The sequence below is a fragment of the Leopardus geoffroyi genome, chromosome A3, assembly GCF_018350155.1.
Source record: "Leopardus geoffroyi isolate Oge1 chromosome A3, O.geoffroyi_Oge1_pat1.0, whole genome shotgun sequence".
NCBI lineage: Eukaryota > Metazoa > Chordata > Mammalia > Carnivora > Felidae > Leopardus > Leopardus geoffroyi.
The window spans coordinates 43,199,400-43,219,886 of NC_059336.1; the positions used below are offsets into that span (position 1 = coordinate 43,199,400).

General features: G+C 49.3%; 1 long non-coding RNA gene across 1 annotated transcript; it reads left to right on the plus strand.

The window, feature by feature from the left end:
- Positions 1-14,353: 14,353 nt before the first annotated feature.
- On the plus strand, positions 14,354-20,224 carry LOC123580537. Its single transcript, XR_006703360.1, has 4 exons — positions 14,354-14,750; positions 18,401-18,526; positions 18,970-19,076; positions 19,913-20,224. It is a non-coding gene; the product is annotated as an uncharacterized LOC123580537 (long non-coding RNA).
- Positions 20,225-20,487: the final 263 nt, after the last annotated feature.

A 20,487-nucleotide genomic window follows, 5' to 3' on the forward strand; every position in this document is an offset into this window, starting at 1 on the left:
ACGAGAAGGCGCTAAGTGCCACAAAAGAAGTATGTGCAAGCTCTGAGAACAGAGAATGTTGTGTCTCGTTCTGCCTGCAGACCCCCAAGGTGCTCGCTTAGCTGGGTCTTGAAGGATTTGTAGCGGTTTGCTGGATGGACAAGAGGGGAAAAGGCATTCCAGGTAGGTGCAAACACACAGGTGGGCCAGGAGGGGAGGAGAGAAGGGGCAGGGTGAATTATAGGAAGGACTTCTTCTAAGTGTCTTGTGAAGAATCAGAGTAGTGTCCGGGATTGCCACTCTTTACTTCTGCACACCTGTCCTCAGTCACAGGCTGGCCCACATGCTGTGACCATCTAGACCTTGGCTTGGCACACTTAAGACCCCGCCAGGGGCACCCTCCAGTCGTGGTGAGGCCCGCATCCTTTTGGTGACCTCCTCAGTCCATGTGGGATGCTTTGAGGCCAATATCAAAAAGGAAGGTTCCAAGTCTTTACCTTTTTCTTCCTGCAATGATTCTCAGCCTGTTACAAATTTGCCCATACCTGTCACAGCAACCTTGGAGCTCTTTATATCAAGAGATGCTGGGAGGAATAGGGGTGAGCCATTGTGATGTCCACTGATGCAAATCCAAGTGAAAAACTTCCCAAGTTCTTGAAAGAAGGGGCTATGGTGACCATATTAATAATACAAGCTAACAAATATGATAGCTTCCTCTCCTTCAAGCACTTTGCATACACCATTGCTACAAAATACTGTTCCTGTCCACTCATTTTAGATAATGTAGCTGAGTGAAAGTGATTTGCTCAAGGCCACCCAGCTAGTAATGGTGAATCTGAGATTCAAACCCAGGGCCACCTTACTCCAGAACTCATGCTGGTACCACTGGGCCGTGTGATTTAAGAAGCTAAATAAGCCTAGCGAGGGTTTGGATCAAGAGTACAGAGAAGGCACAGTTCCTGATGTCATCATTTGGGGAAGGGGTTAGCTGGTGAGGCTGTCACAAGCCCATAAGGGGCCACAGCCACAGACCTGTCACACATTGAGCATCATCCAAGCACCAGACACTGCCCTGTGTGTCATATCTGTATCACTTACAATTCCAGCACAAAACCAAAGCCTCACGAGGTGTTTAAACCAAGGGAATTTAATATAGGGGATTTATTTTGCAGCTTTGACTCGCTTAAGAGCCAAATGGGTGGCAAGGTGACCCAGAGGTTAGTAACAGCAGGACATTGTTGCTGCCACCACTAGGGCCGTGACAGGGAGGGACAAAGGGAGAAGGTAGGGTTACTGGAGCCCATAGTTTGGGCCACCCAGCAGGAGATGTAGCCACTGCCAGGGACACCACCAGATTTCTAACCCTGACAACTACCCCTCAAGGTACTTACCTTCACCCCATTTTAGAGATAAGGAAGCAAAAAACTGACCCAAGCAGAATGAAGCAACTTTTAGGTCAGTGAAACCCTTGTTGAAACCCAGGTCAGTATGTCTGTCTTCATAGCTCAGGTCAAACCAGTCACCTTAGGAACTTTGCAAACCATGACGAATTCAGCAACAAAAGATGGCAGTTTAGGAGCTTCCAAAGCCTTGACCAGTGTGTGGGTCAGGGATCAAGGGCCCTGGGGTGACAGTGTCACTCATGTCTGCTTCCCCTTCTGCCCACCAAGTCCCAGTTGTAGCTGGACAGGAAAGTCAGATGAAGCCACAGCCAGGACTCTGGTGTTGGGACTAAGGGTGATTTTTATCTTCTTCTTCGTGCTCTTCTATATTTTCCAATTCCTCAAGGGACATGCACGTCTTCATCAACGGAAAGGACAGAAAATCTTCAGGCGGCACCAAACTGGTAGCAGGCTCCAGTTGAAGCCTTAAACAGGTAAAAAGTTTGGGGCAAAAGATGGTCATGGGAGGGCGGACTGCCCAGCACAGATGGCTTGTCACCATCCTGCAGCCTCCTCCCCTAGGAGGGGACAAAACCAGGAGCCAGTAACATGCCATGGTCTAGACCGTTCTTCACAAACACACACACCACACTTACATATGTGACACACATAAATGTACATGCACGCACATGATCTTATATACACATGTGCATACATGCGTTTGCTCGCACATGCACACATAATACCCACACATGCATACACACACGTGTGCATGTACATATGCCAACCAGTAGTCTCTCGTATATCACACATGTACATGTATGCCCATCACACACGTATACACATCACACACCCATATGCTCATTCTGTTTCGCTTTTAAACTGTGGTTGGCAAAATTTTCCCAGCACAACCATCTCACAAAGGCTTCTCAGGATTCTTCCAAGCAGCTCCTGGTGACACGTCCCAGGAGTGGGGATGCCTTCACATTTCAGGCCCAGAACAGGTGCAATCTCAAGGATGGGCTCCAGAGAGCACTTCCCTCCGTGACCATGGCTGGAGGCTCTGCCTGTGCCCTTGAGCGTGGAGCAGCCCATCAGGACCTGGGTGCTCACACCCAGAAGGGCTGCCCTTGACCCCCGGCTTCCTAGGCAGCCCCACACTCTAAGGAGTGGCTAAAGTTTGAAGAGTCCACACTTGCCCGGGAGAAGCCTATGAGGCCAGACCCACCTGGGTCTACAGAAAGACCCTACGAGTCAGAACGCATGGGTCAAGGGTTTCAGTTTGCTCATCTGTAGTGGAAAGGGCTTCTCAGCTCTGGTGCCCCAACACGGCATGCTCCTTGGGTGCTTCATCAAGGGCTTGTAGCTCATGCTGCAGGCTGGGCCTCCTGACTTACAGGCAGTGGGAGAGGGATTTAATTTAGAGGATGGAGCACACCCAAAGCTGCAGCTGCCATTATGTATTCCCCAGGCTCCCACAGTCACTGCCACTATAAATATGTATGTAGCTCACTCCACCAGAAAGCCCAGATGGCCTGGGGGCAGGACAGGGGGTGGGGAATCCCCCAAACAGGGCATTTACCCCTTCTGGCGCCCCACAGGTTAACCACCACCAAGTGGCTTGCCAAAAACATCTGCCCACATGTTTCCTGGATGAAATATTGAGCGGCAAAGGGCCCAGGACTGGAAGGGACAGCTGCAAGGTAAGGGCCTCCAGGGTGATCTAGAACAGGAAGAGGGTGGCAGGCATTGCACCTGCAGGTGTTGGGACAGGGTTCTATGTGTGAGTCATGGGCCTGAAGTTCCTGAGCACCAAGGTGAGGGACCCACTCAGGGCGGGCTAAGATGCTCCTCTGTAGCAAGGTAACCTTCCAAAGGGGATTCCGGAGCAAAGATTGAATTTAGAAGTTTTGGTCCTTTAGACAAAGACCTTGTCCATTATGTTACAGGATGAGTGAGGACAGGAAATCAGCTTGAAATGACCTGAACTTGGCATCCCCTGGAAGTGGAGAATGAACCCCCTACAGTCTAAGGAGTAAGGAGTGGGCTCTGAGAGCCATGCTGGTTCTCCAAGGCCACATTCCTCCCCACAGGGTAAAGAATCGGTGAGGCCAAGAGGACACGTCCAGCTGGATGATCTCACATACCCCCTTCTCCTCAGGGAGCATCTGTAGGCCTGAGGAGTGGAATGTCTGCAAGATGTTTACCATGGTAGCTGCAGTAGTCAGGGTCCACTAGGAAAACAGAGCCCAGGCCAAGGGGTTTAATCGTGAATTAATACAGAGGTGCCTGAGTGGCTCAGTCAGTTAAGTGTCCAACTCTTGATTTCGGCTCAGGTCATGATCTCAGGTTTCATGGGTTCGAGTTCCTCATTGGGCTCTGAGCTGACAGTGTGGAGCCTGCTTGGGATTCTATCTCCCTCTCTCTGTGTACCTCCCCTGCTTGTTCTCTCTCCCAAAATGAATTAAAATAAACTTTTTTAAAAAGCGAATTAATACAAGAAAGGAGTTACAGGAGTGTCAGGTCAGGGTGGCTCAGTGAGTTGAGCCCCAGATTCGATTTTGGCTCAGATCATGATCTTCCAGGTTCATGGGATTGAGCCCCACATAGTGTGGAGCCTGCTTGGGATTCTCTCTCTCCCTCTTTCTCTGCCCCTCCCCCCTCTCCAAAATAAATAAATAAACTTAAAAAAAAAAGGGTGTGTGGGGGGAGAGTTACAAAAGTGACAAAAGAGCTGAAAACCTAAACAGGGAAGGGCAAAGCAACCCAGAGATTAGAAGTAGCAAGAAAATGCTACTTTCCCAGGGCTCAAGGGACAAAGAAAGGAGGGGATTATCAGAGGCTGGAACCATGACCTGCAGAAGCTGGAACCATGTCCAGCAGGAGCTAGAACTGTGGAGAAAACACAGCCATTACTGGAGACAACCCCGGAAGCAGAGAGGGCTGCAGGGAGCTTTACCCCTCTCCCATCTTCCCACCACCAGAATCTCACCAGGACCTCCCATTGGCTGAACCTACAGGATGTTGGGGTGCAAGGGAGCCTGGGAAATGTAGTCCACAGGGCCAGGCTTCTGCAACACAGAGCAGGAAAAGATAAGGAATGGATAGGGTGGCATATGGGAAAACGACAGGCTCTACTGCCTTCATTTTATGATGGGGATGAAAAAGTCTCTCAGGCCTTACTCGAGGGCAGGAGATTGCCTCAGCTGACATCTTTGAGTCTCTTCTGATCCATACAGCAACAGAGAGGGTAAGCAGGAGGGAGAATTGGAAGTCACTCAATCTGTGGCCTGGAGAACAAGATGTATGGACTCCCAACACTTGACGTTCCTTGCACAGTGGTTCTTGAGTGGCCCTGCCATCAGGGCTGAAACTCTAGCTCCACATCAGCAGGAGTGGATAGCCAGCATTTGGGGCGAATAACAGCAGCAGTTGCTCTTGATGAAGAATCTACTAGTCTAGGCGCTAAGCTTCATGCCATAGGTGGATTATTTTGTTTAATTCTTTTTTTTAATTAATGCTTTTTCTTTCTTTATTTCTTTTGAGAGAAAAAGAGCAGGGGAAGGGCAGAGAGAGAGAGACAGAGAATCCCAAGCAGGCTCCATGCTGCCAGCACAGAACCTAATGTGTGTTCAAATGCGCAAACCGTGAGATCATAACCTAAGCTGAAATCAAGAGTTGGACGCTTAACCGACCAAGCCACCCAGGCACCCCTCCTTTTATTCTTTTAACAACCCTTTAAGATAAGCAACAAGGGTGTCCCCATAAAACGCTGAAAAAAATTATAGAAAAAAAATGTGTCCCAGGTGTCCACAAATAACTGAACAAAGTCAAAGTCCTGAAACTGAAAAATGAGAACATCCCAGAAGTTCTGAGTATGCAGTGTGGCTGCTTGAGACCAAATGAGACCTTCAGGTCAACATAATTTTTTATTAAGTACAAAGAAAAAACTTGACTTCTGGGAATGTTCTTTTTTTTTTTCTTTCTTTTAAAAAAATTTTTTTTCATGTTTATTTATTTTTGAGAGAGACAGAGACAGAATGTGAGTGGGTTGGGGCAGAGAGAGAGGGAGACACAGAATCTGAAGCAGGCTCCAGGCTCCGAGCTGTCAGCACAGAGCCCGACCCGGGGCTCGAACTCACAAGTTGTGAGTTCATGACCTGAGCTGAAGTTGGTTGCTCAACCAACTGAGCCACCCAGGCGCTCCATGGGTATGTTCTATACAATAAAGCATCCGTCGTCACTCTATATGTTTTCATTGAATAGTTAGTTAATATTGAATGTGATTCACCATTGGAAAAGTTTCACATGACATAATATAAAATATGGAGAAGGAAATGGAAAATATGGAGGAAGAAATGGAAGATCGGAGAGAGGTAGAGTAACCTGCCCATGGTCACACAACTTGTCAGTGAGAGACATCATATTCCTCGGCGGAGTGATTGCTAATTAACTCTCTACCTATCATTGACATTTCCCCACCTGACCAGTCAGGTTCAAAGCTCCTGCTCCCTGAGCTGAGGTGGGTGGGGAAGAGGGACGATGTTGGATGTGTATGTTCTGGCAGCATCCTGAGCCAGATACAAACTGGGAGAGTGTGGTGACATCAACGCCCTCACGTCAGCACAAGAAGTATGCCGTGTGCTAACAAAACAGGGTGAGTATATACCTCCGGTGGTATAGTGAACAGTCAACTGTCAGAAACCTCTCCAGCTCTCCCTGGCTTTTCCCTTTAAACCAAGAAAAAGACCACCTCATAAAGGAACTGTGGAGCTCTCCAGTCTCCCTGGTTATACACAGGCCCAAGGTCACACAGCTGGGGAGAGGAAAACCACAGAACGCCACCGCACACAGCTGCAAATCTGTTTCAGGACCTGCTTCCTCTCTCTTTCTCCAGAAAGCCTCTTTGCTACTACCGAGTTTTGATAGTCAAACCTAGAGGGCCCAGAAGGCGAGGTCTGGTTCTTCACACACTCCTTCGTAGGTTACAAGCAAGCTTTTACTTGTGAACTGAAAGTTTTCAGTTTAAAAAAGAAATCGATTAAGTTTTAAGACCTGGCTCTCTCCCTCCTCCCCACTCCAAATATGTGGATTTCTTCTTTTTCCACCTCCCCCAAAATATGTTTATATTCTATGGCCAGAAGACAGGAATTTGTGAGTGTCCCCATTCCTGGTGGGACATTTCCCAGGAAGGGCAGTGAAGTCTTCACTGCTCAGGGGGAAAAGGGCAGCTCCAGCCGTGGGGCTGCATGGGCCAGGCAAAGTCAAAGCGGAGAAGGGCTCATCCCAGTTGGGGTCTGCGGTCTCCGACTGTAGGCCTCTTTTCGGGCTCTCCCATCAGGGAGCTGTGGGACTCCTTCCCACAGCCTATAGGAATAGGCTGTGTTAGGGGAGGATTAATACTATTAATACTCTGCCACAACTCAGGTACCGCAGGGGTCAGTAGTGCTGATACCTAGAGTTCTGGCTCATAGCTAATGAGCTGTAGGGGACAGGAGGCTAATTCTACCTCATTCAGAGATGGACAATCCAGCTGAGAGCTAAGCTACTTCTACTTTTTAAAAATTTTTTTTAATTTTATTTTTTATTTTTTTTAAATTTATATCCAAATTAGCATATAGTGAAGCCATGATTTCAGGAGTAGATTCCTTAGGGCCCCTTACCCATTTAGCCCATCCCCCCTCCCACAACCCTTCCAGCAACCCTCAGTTTGTTCTCCATATTTATGAGTCTCTTCTGTTTTGTCCCCTTCCCTGTTTTTATATTATTGTTGTTTCCCTTCCCTTATGTTCATCTGTTTTATCTCCTAAAGTCCTTATATGAGTGAAGTCATATGATTTTTGTCTTTCTCTGACTGACTAATTTCACTTAGCATAATACCCTCCAGTTCCATCCACATAGTTGCAAATGGCAAGATTTCATTCTTTTGATTGCCGAGTAATACTCCATTGTGTATATATACCACATCTTCTTTATCCATTCATCCACCGATGGACATTTGGGCTCTTTCCATGCTTTGGCTATTGTTGATAGTTCTGCTATAAACATGGGGGTGCATGTGTCCCTTCAAAACAGCACAGCTGTATCCCGTGGATAAATGCCTAGTAGTGCAATTGCTGGGTAGTAGGGTAGTTCTATTTTTAGTTTTTTGAGGAACCTCCATACTGTTTTCCAGAGTGGCTACACCTGCCTACATTGCCACCAACAATGCAAAAGAGATCCTCTTTCTCTGCAACCTCACCAACATCTGTTGTTGCCTGAGTTGTTAATGTTAGCCACTCTGACAGGTGTGAGGTGGTATCTCATTGTGGTTTTGATTTGTATTTCCCTGATGATGAGTGATGTTGAGCATTTTTTCATGTGTCGGTTGGCCATCTGGGTGTCTTCCTTGAAGAAGTGTCTATTCATGTCTTTCGCCCATTTCTTCACTGGACTATTTGTTTTTTGGGTGTTGAGTTTGATAAGTTCTTTATAGATTTTGGATACTAATCCTTTATCTGATATGTCATTTGCAAATGTCTTCTCCCATTCTGTCGGTTGCCTTTTAGTTTTGCTGATTGTTTCCTTCGCTGTGCAGAAGGTTTTTATTTTGATGAGGTCCCAGTAGTTGATTTTTGCTTTTGTTTTTCTACTTTTTAAAAATTTTTTAATGTTTATTTTATTTTTGAGAGAGAAAGAGAGAGAGAGAGAGCACAAGCAGGGGAGGGATAGAGAAAGAGGGAGACACAGAATCCGAAGCAGGCTCCAGGCTCTGAGCGGTCAGCACAGAGCCCAGTGCAGGGCTCGAACCCACAAACTGTGAGATCATGACCTGAGCCGAAGTCAGATGCTTAACCGACTTAGCCACCCAGGTGCCCTGAGCCAAGCTACTTCTGAACGCAAGCATGGTGTTCTGTTGGTTAGCTTTTGGTGGATAACAAACCACTCCAAAGCTTAGTGGTTTAAAACAACAACCATTATTCAGCTCATGAGTCTGCAGTTTAGCCATCTAGGCTGGGCTCAGCTGGCTGACACCTTTGTCTCAGCTGGGCTTGTTCCTACACCTTTGGCCAGCTGCTGGGTTTGCTGAGCCTGGCTGATCAAGGATGGTTTGGCTGAGATGGTGGGTGTCTGCTCCATGTGACCTCTCGACTGCTCAGCAGAATAGCCTGGGCTTTATATGTGCTGGCTGGCAGGATCCCAAGACAAGAGAGGAGGTACTCAAGTCCTCTTGAGACCCAAGCTTAGAATGGTCAAAGTCATTTTCACCATATTCCAGTGGCTAAGTCAAGTCACAAGGGTAGGCCTGAATCAAGGGTTAAGAAACTGGTGCTAGCTCTTGATGGTAGAAACTGGAAGGTCACATTGCAAAGGGGCCAAGATATAGGGAGGAGAGAAGGACTGTTACCTTGTTCACAAGTGATCCTCCCCCCAGCAATTCCTTCTACATTCTTTTAGGAACAGAGTAGGTGCTCCAGAAGAAAGCAAAACAAAACAAAACAAAAACAAAACATGTACTGAATAGAACAATCCATCCAAGCAAGGATTCTGTGGCACCAGCCTTGGGTGTACCTGCTGAGTGCAAACCTTAAGCTTCAGCAGTGGGGGACCCTCCAGCAGTGGTGAGCTCATACCCATGAAGACTGGTTCACCACAGCCAACTGCTAGATATTTAGAAACATGAGCCCATTGTGAAACAATCATAGCTTGAAGTTGGCCATGGTGGGAGTATTTCGACAGCACAGGAATAGGTACGCCCCACAAATCGGAGCACTATTCCTCCCAGGGAGCTGCCATACCTACACAAAACAAACCCACTCTCTTCCAATCTCATGAGTCAGGTGGGTGGATACGCAGCAAAGGAGAATTAGAACACACGAGTCAGCATGTGATGACCGCTGTACAGGAAGCAAACTGAGAGGCTGGGGGCTTGGAGCGGAAGGGACTCAGAGTCCCCCGGGGAGGTGGAGACTAGGTTTGGCTTCAGCCAAGCCCTGCTCTTGGCTTCTCTCTGTCTTGCCTAGGAAGTGATGTCTCTCTTCTTCCTGGTATTGGTGGGTGGGAAGGCTGTGGTGGGGACAAGGCCCTAAGGGCCCGGCCTTGTGGAGTTTGGTTCTACGTGGGCAGCTGTGCTGAACCTTGATCACTTCAGTCTAGTTTGTCGGAGGTAGCCATTTCAAACAAAGGGTCCGTGGGGACACCTGGCCCCAGCCTCTAGCCTCTAGTCTGCCCACCTTCACCCACAGCCTATGCCCCCATGAGAGGACTAGACCAGCCACATCTGTCTGGAAAGGACTCTTTGGGAAACAGTCCCATCTCCTCGAGGGTCAAGGGGTAAGGCAGTCTGGTTGAGACAAGGCCCCAGTACAAGCAGGGAGCAGGTTGGGGTGAGAGGTCTGCTGCGTCAGCGATCCAAGCAAATATTTGGCAGATCGATGCTCAAGGTTGACCTTGACAGTTCACCACTGGGATGTCAGAAAGTGGCTTCCAGAGACTCTCCCCCACACTTCCCTTCACCGCGGTCTTCGCCGCCTTCAGGGACAGGCTTCTCTGGCGTGGGCCAGGGGCTCGCCCACCATCCCCGCCCCGAGCCTAGCACGCCCTGCTTTGCCCACCTAACCCTGGTAGTCCCAGGACCAGTCATCTCCCCCAGCGCCAGCGGCCAGAAGAGGTAAGCATCTGGCGCCAGGCTGTGTCCTTCCCAGTGAAAGGCCCGCTCACCTGCTCTCCCCTAAACTGCCCAGCCACACAGCCCTGACTGTCCTCCTTCTGGTGAGGACATCCCTCTCCCAGGCCCCCCCACCCCCGAGGGAAAGAGACTTGGAGGGAGCTGGACCCACATCCCCACTGCAGCTGGAGAGGGTGTCCTGCGCTTCCTCAGAAAGCTGCTGAGTGTTGCCTGGAGCCCAGAGCCAAGAGCGCAGCACTGCCTCTCAGAGCGCTTTGTTCCACTTACTGGAGGGCTAAAAATACACTGCGCTGCCAAAGGCAGCCCTCCAGAGCCCAGGGGAGCCGGCAGTGGGGACTAGGTATCCTGGCACCTGGCACAATTAGAAGGAGAAACACAGGCGCTCCTTCAGCGCAGAATCCGCTGGTCCCCTGACCCCCACCCCCGTGCTCCCTTTGTCTCCAAGACTCTCCCTTCTGTTTCTTCTTCTTGGACATGTGGGCTTCCCTGCACCCCTGCTCCACCCCTCCTTCCTTTCTCTTTCCCCAGCCTGGACCACCTTCATCCTTGGTCGGAGCCTGGGGCTGCCTACCTGACTGTGCTTTTACACGTGTCAAAACAGCAGCTCTCCTGCAAAATACCCCAGAAGCTTCAAATTCCTCTAGCAAAGCCACAATTAGCAGGAAGGCTTAAAATGAAAATCTCCTTAGCAGGCGATAACCCAGTGGCTTAAATTCAAGAACCATGTATTGACACCAGGCTTCAATTGGTCTTAATCTTCCCAGGACCTCGAGCTTCTTTGAGAATTGAGTGGAAGCAATGGGCCCAGAAAAATTGCTTAAGAAGCAGCATTCTCGAAGCAATTTTAGGGGATTTATGCATAGCACAGGCCCTATCCAGGACCACCACCCCCCAACACGCATCCCCAAGTGAGGAACCCTTGAATGACTGGAAGCCAGGCACTGAGCTAGACCCTAAGCTGGAAAGAGAAGAGAGGGGACTGACATGCAGGCATATAGCAGCCAACCCCATGCTTGTCGAGAAAAGCAAGATTGGGGAGTGGGGAGGAGGGCCAGGGTGTCACAAGAGTGTGAAGGAGAAGAGGGTATGTCTGAATGGGGTTTTGAAGGACAAACAAGATTTTTCCAGAGAGAAAATGTAGGATTAGAGATTTGTGGACAGAATTTGTGTTCTCAGCAAGGCATGCAAAGGAAAACATGTCTGAAAGCTGGGACGGCCTGAGGACTGGTATAGGCTATGCAGGGCGAGTGTATCGGTTTTCTGTGGCTGTGTAACAAACCACCACACATTCAGAGGCTTAAGACAACACATACTAATTATCTTACAGTGGGTCAGGAGAGAGCACAGCTCTGCTGGTTTCTTTGCTCACTAGCTGCAAAAGGTGTCAGCTGGGGCTGTGATCCCATCTGAAGCTTAATGAGGGGAAAAATGTGCTTCCCAGTTTACGCAGGCGGTTGGCAGAATTCATTTCCCTGCAAGTGCAGGACTGAGAGTGCCAGCTTCCTCCTGACCGGAGGCTGGAGGCTGCCTTCAGCAACTTGAGGCCTCCTGCAGTTTCCAGAGGCTGCCCCTGGTTCCTCAACCCCATAGCCCAGTTCACAGCATGGCTCTTGGCTTTTTCAAGGCCAGCGGGAGAATTTCTCTCGATAAAGTCAGCTAAGACAGACCCCTCTATAACATAACCTACTGAAGGCAATGACACCCTCCTCGCCTTTGCCACATTCTATTGGCTAGCGGCAAGTCACAGGTTCTACGGGCACTTAAGGGGAGAAGATTATACAGGGAGGAACAGAAAGAGTGCAGAGTATGGGGCCATCTTAGAATTCTGCCTATGACAGTATGACTTAGCTGGAAAGAGGGTTGGAGTCCAATGGTGAAGCTCCTTGCAGACTATAGTTAGGAGTAAGAACTTTATTCTGTGAGCTGTAGGAAGCCACTGAAAGGGGTAGAGAAGGAAGGGTAAGAACAGAGAGGCAAAGAGGCCACTGCCCTTTTGGAAGGTAATTGCCATGCTTCAGGGGAAAAGAATGAGGGGCTGTGGCCATGGGGATAAAGAAGAAAGACCCAATATCCACCTAGCTGGCTCTCATTTCCTTATGGTTTCTATTCAAATGTCACCTGACTGGTAAGGCTGTCCCTGTCTACCTAACATAAAAGAACTATCCTCCCTCCTCCTCCCACCCCTCGCCTAGCTCTGTTGTCTCACAGCATCTACCACCATTTGTCTATGAACCCGTTTGTTGTCTTTCTCTCCCTTGTAGATTCTAAGACTCTGTCGGACTTACTGCTATATCTCCAGCCACTAGAATAGTGCCTGGGGTAGCGCATACTCAATCAGTATTTCCTAACTAAAAGAATGAATGAATGAACAGGGGCAGCCGGGTGGCTCGGTTGGTTGAACATCCGGCTCTTGATTTGGGCTCAGTTCATGATGTCGAGGTTCATGGGATCAAGCCCCACGTTGGGCTCTGTGCTGACAGTGTGAAGCCTGCTTAGGATTCTTTCCTTCTCTCTCTCTGCCCTCCCCCAGCTTATGCTCTCCCCCCCACCCCTTCAAGATAAATAAACTTGAAAAAAAAAAAAGGGATGAATGAACAAACAAATGAATGTGTCCAAGAGATCTTCTGGGAATAGAGTTGCTAACCTGTTGGTACCAGAAGAAGGATGCATTTGTGATGCTTTAAGAGTTCCACCTTGCCAGACTGGGTGGTGGCACTCGGTGACATGGGAATGAATAGCCCAAAATGAGAAGGAGACACTGAGTTTAACTTTGGTCTAGGGGACCCCAGGTGGTTGTGAGGTCAGGCAGGTTGGGATATGGGGTGGAAAGTTGGAAATGTGAGATTCAGAGCTCATGAGGGTAGGTAGGAAACAAGAGAAATAGGGCCTGTAGTCAGTGGTAATAGGGGATAGAAGAAGCAATGGGGTTAAATGAGAAAAGAGAACCAACTAGGAAGAAGGGGTCAGACTGAGAGGTAGGAAAAGATGTGGGGGTGCCACAAGGAGAATTCCAAGAAGGAAGGCAGGTCACGTTCACAGAGGCCGAGCGAACAAGATGAAAACTGACAGGATTTGGTGATGACCACGTGAGAGCAATCTCAGAGGGGTGCACTTTCCAGGTCAATGGGAGGCTGAGGAGGGTCAATCGCTCCTTCAAGAAGGAGCATGGGGGTAATTCAGAGAGTGCATTTGATGGTGAGGAAGGGAGGAGGAAGAGGAGAAAAAAGGGATGGGTACAAGAATGGATGGAGGATATTCTGGGATGGACAAAAGTTGCTGGCCTAAAAGCTCAGACTTAGCAAACTCACCCTGAATATTCTATTCCCTGCTTTGCCCCAACTCTCCCATCAGCGGGAGAGGGGGCAGGCACAAGAGGAGCTGCGGAAGGAAGAGACTTGGGAAGAGAACACATTTGGGACTCTTGAACCTGCCCCAACCTTGGGCTTGTCCCAACTGTTGAGAGAAGCTTTAAAGGCAAGGCTAAGTGGGAACTAAGGCAGCTGGGAGGGCTTCTGGATGGCACACAGAGCACCCCGCTCTCCCCTTTTCTCTAAGATTGGAACTCAGTGCAGCCTTGTCGTAGATGGCATTTTCCAAAAACAGCTGCAGCACTGTCTCCCACCACACAGACCACCACACATGGTCGTCTCCAGGGTGGCTTCGACGCTCTCTCCTTGAGAGGTGGGGTCTGTATCCCTTCACCTTGAACCCAGTGGGCCTTTATGACCTCTCAACTAGTAGAGTCTGGCAGAAATGAGGTTGGGTGACCTCATCCTCACGGTTGGGCCTCACAGTTGAACAGGGCCACGCGGCTCTCCCAGGTTTCTCTCTTGGGACACGTGTCTTTGAAGCCCTGAGCCACAGTATAGTACATCCGGTTATCCTAAAGCCACCACAAAGAGGTACCCCCAGCCCAGCCTCAGCTGAGCTCTCAGGCCACACTTCTCACTATGATAACTCTTGACTGTGGTCTGTCTTGTTCTCTGGAGGGTTTCAAAAGACACTGCCCCATCGCTCCTGCTGTGCATTCTCTAGGAAAGCTGGCTTTATCACCCCATATACACCATGCCCAAGACCCAGAGTAAGCAATAAGCAAGCTGGCCCCTGAAGTATCCACCCTGAGCAGGTCCTGGTGGTGGTGGACACAGGTCACCTGCCCAGCTCCCAGATCCCCAACCACTCCACTCCAGGAAACATGGAAAATCCAGAGACCATCCCAGCCCCAGCTGTACTCCAGGAAGAAGCTGGGCAGGCAGCCCAGAATTACACAAAATGGACTTTGGGCTGATTGCCCAAGCTGGACTAACGCCTCCACCTTCTTAGAAAGGGCACTCTTGCTGGAACCAAGGCCACAGCTTGTCACGAAAGCCAGACGTTGGCAGAACGGGACTGATGGGGCAGGAAGGGCCCCTTGGGGTAGACGAGGCACATCCCTGATGCCTCCCCCAGTCTGCCAGTCAGGGGAGGGGAAGGAGACCCTCAGGTGCACAGAACACAGATAATCCACATTGTTACAGGCCACCCGGCTGCTTCTGAGAATGGACTTTAAGGTATTTGGGACTCATCCTCCACAACCTCGCCCTCAGCAGTGACATAGTTTGGAAGCATAACAAGATGGTGCTCCTCGAGGCAAAACTGAGAAGTCAGAACCAGGAAAGAATGACTTCATATCCTGTACTTGTGTTAGGATATATGTAACCCGTACCTCTGCGGCATTTAAGGTAGGATTTGACTGATTATGTAAAATGCTTTATTCTCAATTATCCATTTGTCAATATCTATTCATGGAGCATCTACTGTGTGTCAAGCACCATAAGAAAAAGATATCTTTTCATAAATAAATAGGTGTGTGGACAGGCAAAGGACACCTCTAGAACAGTGGTTCTCAACCAGGGTCCCCAGGGATATTTGTCAATGCCTGTGGACATTTTTGAGATTTGTAGGCAGAGGCCAGGGTCGCTGCTAAATATCCTACAATGCACAGGACAGCCCCCACTGAACAGAGGATCATTTGGTCTGTACTGACCTTCTCACTGAGTGCATGTAATACCTATTTTTTTTCAAAGAATAACTGTGCCTCAGGTTGGCCCTAAGTATTTGCTGGTCTTCTCCAGACTGTAGAGAGAGAAACTTGAAGAGGAGGGCAAACCAAGGACTGCACAATGCCTGGTGCCTATAGCCAGTGAGCCCATCTAGCCTCCTCTAAACCAGGGTTTCTCAGCATCGGCACCACTGACATTATAAACCAGATCATTTTGTCTTGTGGGAGCTGTCCTGCGCACTGTAGAATGTTTAGCAACTTCTACCCTGGCTTCTACCTACTACATGCCAGTGGCGCCCTCCCCCCTCCACCCCCGTCATGGCAAATAAAAATATTTCCTGATATTTCCAAATGTTCCGTGGGGACAAACTCACCCCTGGTTGGGAACCACTGTGCTAGACCCACTCTGTGCAAATCCAAACACAAAGAAGTTTCCATTCACCGACCTCTTGAACTTACAGTCCAGCTGAATCCTCAACTCGACGAATAACCACACAAACAGGCCCAAGGAAGTAAAGAGAGCAGACGGTATGCAGAGCAAAGGGTTGGGGGGATGCAAGCTGCCTGTGGGAAGGGCTGCTCATAGATCTCTGGGGGTGGAAAGGGGCCTCAGGGCTCCTCTGAACCATCGGCCCATTTCACAGAGGAGGAAATAGGGCAGGAGGCGATGCGGCCAAAGTCACACAGTGAATGATGGCCAGGTGAAGCTGAGATGACTCTATCCCGTGTAGCATCCCACGATGTCCCTGGGGGATTTTCCTTGTTCTTCACTCGCTGGCTCTGTGGGTAGCCCGGAGTGTCCTGGTACGCCCCGCTCAAAAGTGATCACTATGATGGCACATAACCAGTATTATGTGTTTGGGGTATTCACGCTGTCTTTCTAGATAAGCAATATCTCAGCTGTTCTCAGCTGCACAGCAGCAGGCTCCCATGGGAACCAGCTTGTTTGTGGACCCACAGAGGTGTCTCCTGGGGTGGGGGGGTGGGGGATTGCACCAGCAGCTGGCTGGAGCAGACCCAGGAAATGTTCTCCGTCACTGTGGCTGTGGCCCCTTCTGCAGCCACACGCAGCTGAGACCTAGGGAACCCCAGTTTGTGACAAAACTCTCTGACTTCTCCACAGAAGAGAGCAGCAGAGAGGAATGGCATGAGAACCAAAATCCACCTTGTTTCAACTTCTTGTAAAAGGCAGGTCAGGGGGCACCTGGGTGGCTCATTCGGTTGAGCATCTGACTTTGGCTCGGGTCATGATCTCACAGTTCGTGGGTTCGAGTCCCGCGTGGGGCTCTGTGCTGACAGCTCAGAGACTGGAGCGTGCTTTGGATGCTGTGTCTCCCTCTCTCTCTTCCCCTCCGCTCGTGCGCTCTCTCTCTCTCAAAAATAAATAAACATTAAAAAGCAGGTCAGGTTGAGCCTGGCCTTGGGCAATGAAATCAACAAAGCTCATTCGTCTCTTCTTTCCTTCTGGTGTGAAAAGCTGGTTGCCTTCCCATAGTTAAAAACCCAGGCTTTGGAGCCCGACTGCCTGGCTTTGTAACCTCATTCTCCTACTTCCTGGTTGTGTGATCTCAGACAAACTACTTAACCTCTCTGAGCCTGAGTAACTGCATTGATACAATAGATGTAATAACAGTGACCTCTTCATAGTAACATTATAGTCAGCTGAGATAAAAACGTGTGATGTTCTTAGCATGTTGGCCATCTCATGGTAGCTATGAGGGACATGATTTCTGCTGCTATTATTTTATTATTAATCATAAATATAATAATAAGTACCTTACCATGGCTCGTGAGCTGATACATAGAGCCTGATACTAATTTTCACAAATGAATTCCAGTTTGGGGTCAAAAGCATTGAAAAACTAATGTGAAATTCCTTATCATTCCTCCAACATTCCATATTGGAAAATAAAAGGGTCTTTTAAAAACATCCGAATGGTGCTGTAGCTTGTCTGAACAGCTAAGACATGATGGCCCTATTTTTGGTTTCGGCTCTTTTCCAGCTGTAGTGTTTTTCTCATTGATCAGAGAGAAATCCCCAAGGTCTGGCAAAGGAAGCTTTTAATTGCTCTGGATGGACCGATTTCTGGCATAGCTGCTCAAGCATATAATTGAGTAAGAGAGAGAGAGAGAATGAATCACTTTAGATTATTTTGAGATAAATATACAGTCAGACCTCCCCGTTTCTGACCAGACCTAAAAGATACCCCAGAACCGGGCCCAGCTCTCACAAGCTCTGGGGAACAAGAACACAAAGCAGGAAGTGCATTCTCCTGATCTTTAACAAAATAATAATGGGTGAGAGTAACCATCGCTATCCTTTATCATTTGTGCTTGCCGTAGGTTGGATTTCCCCAGAAGCGGCCCCTGACACAAGCATTCCAGTCAATCTAGTTTATCTGGAGGGAATCTGGGAAGCTCTGGGCAGGGAATGGGAAAGTGACATAGAGAACGCAAGTCAGACAGGAGAGGATATGCTATGAAGCAGGTTACCACCGGGGCACGTGGTGCTTAATCCCCTTGAGAACTGTGGGGGCCGGTGCAGAACTCGTGCTTTGAACATCCTCTCCTTCAAGGGATGAGGGAGCTGTGGGATTTATACCCCAAGTCCCCTTGGTCCTTGGGTGAGGGCTGCTCCTGGAAGGTGTTTATTCTGGCCATCACCAGTGCAGGCAGCCAGAGGAAGCCTCCCCCTCCCCCCCAGGGCAGAGTCACAAGGAGTATCAGGGCCTTCTGGAAAGGGGGTGCTGCCGGGGACAATAAAAGACAATCCCCACATACCATGATCCCCCCATTTCCCCACTCAAAATATCCAAAGGCGTTATGACCTAGTTGATATGTAATCTTTTCAAAAGTAAATGAAATATGTTTCTAACGATTGATTGATTATTTACGGTACATGCCTACAATCACATGTGTGATAATATGTTAACTTAGTGCTGTCTTCACCCTGGGCCCCTGACTCCATATCTTGCCAGCTCTTCCAACTCATCTTGGTGCTCAGGGTCCTCATCATCATCAAAGCCACCTTCTGAGTCATTGGAGTGTCTGAGTGCATCTTGTACCCTCCCCTCTCAGTTCTGGCGATACAGCATTTTTGGAATCTGGAGGATGCTTTGGGTGGCATTTTCATCCCAAGCCGGGAGAGCCTCTTTGCATAACATTGGGGCAGCTGTTGTTCCATTCATCCCAGGGGTGTCAGTGTGCTATCTCCATAAAGTAACCACTGATGATGGCTTTCTTACTGTCCTTGTTTACACTCCCTTTGCAAAGCTATGACACCACACCCTTGGGGACCGGGTCTTACCTGCTTTTTATCAATTTCTTCAGATGACCTTAGTGAGCGGCCAGAGTGACCACCAAGAGGGGTTGTTTCAGGTGACATGTCTCACCCAAATAGCACCTGTCCACAATAAAGTAACGGAGAGCACCCCGCACCAGGAAAGATTGTGCGAGGTAATTTTTGAAAATAAAGAACTTCCTGGGGCACCCGGCTGGCTCAGTCGGTTAAGTGTCCGACTCTTGATCTCCACTCAGGTCTTGATCTTGGAGTTATGAGTTCAAGTCCTATGTTGGGCTCCATGCTGGGTGTGGAGCCTTGTAAGAAAAGAGGGCAAAAGCGAAAGGGAAAGGGAAAGTGAAAGGGAAGGGAAGGGAAGGGAAAGGAAAGGGGAGAGGAGAGGAGAGGAGAGGAGAGGAGAGGAGGAGGGGAGGGGAAGGGAGGGGAGGGGAGGGAAGGGAAGGGAAGGGAGAAGAGCTTCTTATCCCAGGGATCATCTGGGGAGTAGGGAACTTCATGGTGTATCCAAAATAGTGGTCCTGATGGTTATACACATAAACTCATCTAATCTTCACAACCACCCCACAAGGTAGACTCTCGTGTCATTTTCATGTCACAGATGGAGACACTGAGGCCCTGAGTGGTTCAGAGAGCAGTGAAGTGACAGCCATGGATGTGGACGCAGCAGGTGCATGCTCTCCCCATCACCACACTGCCAGCTGACAGGTGAGCATAGCCATGTCCACGTGGGTACCTGGTTGACTCCCTTACCCATCAAGAAACCCTGGGGGAGGGGAGGGGCGCCTGGGTGGCTCAGTCGGTTGAGCATCTGACTTCGGCTCAGGTCATGATCTCACAGTTCGTGGGTTCAAGCCCGGCATCGGGCTCTGTGCTGACAGCTCAGAACCTGGAGCCTGCTTTGGATGCTGTGTGTCCCTCTCTCTCTGCCCCTCCCCTGCTCATGCTCTCGCTCGCTCGCTCTCTAAAAAATAAATAAACTTGGGGCGCCTGGGTGGCGCAGTCGGTTAAGCGTCCGACTTCAGCCAGGTCACAATCTCGCGGTCCGTGAGTTCGAGCCCCGCGTCGGGCTCTGGGCTGATGGCTCGGAGCCTGGAGCCTGTTTCCGATTCTGTGTCTCCCTCTCTCTCTGCCCCTCCCCCGTTCATGCTCTGTCTCTCTCTGTCCCAAAAATAAATAAACGTTGGAAAAAAAATTTAAAAAATAAATAAATAAATAAATAAATAAATAAATAAACTTAAAAAAGAGAAGAAAACCTGGGGGGGGGGGGAGCCTCAGCTCACCCAGCAGTGTGGCGGGGTCCTCTCTCTCCTGCCCCTGGTCTTCCCGAGCTAGGGAAGCAAGAGACAACCTCCAGCACTCCAGCTGAAAACCTCTGTGAGGAAACGCAAAGATCGTTCTCTGTATGCAGGGATCTGGGGCTCCTTCCAAAAATGAGGCCCAAGACCATTTCAGATGGGCAAGCAAGCGTCTGCAAGCGTTTTAAAAAAAGGACAAAACAGAAAAACCTCAACTCCCCGTTTCCTTTCTCTCTTGCTGGTCAGTCAGTTACACTTGGGGTATTTGCTGACTGACCGAGCAGAACTGGAGAGGACAGTAAGGAAGAGGAGGAATTCAGCATGGTGTCCTAGGAAGACTGACGGCCTTGGAGCCACACAGGGCTGAGTTCAATACCTTTCCCCCCCCCCCCGCCCCCCCGCCTCAGCCAACGGCCCTGTGAACACTACTGTGCCACACACTGTGGAAAATTAAAGGATGGTAGAGAAAGAGAATCATCACCTAATGCAAAGAGAGAGAAAGACAAAAACACGTAAAACCACAATAATCGGGGCACCTGGGTGGCTCAGTTGGTTGAGCATCTGACTCTTGATTTCGTCTCAGCTCATGATCTCATGGTTTGTGGGATCAAGCCCCGAGTCAGCCTCCACACTGAGCATGGAGCCTTCTTGGGATTCTCTGTCTCCCACTGTCTCTGCCCCTCCCCCACCAATAAATAAATAAACTTAAAAAAAAAAAAAACCCACACAGTAATCATAACAGCCCTGCATGCACTTTATGTGTGCACTGTGTTTGGGACAGGCCTTCTTGTCATCAGCATTTTACAGATGAGGAAACTGAG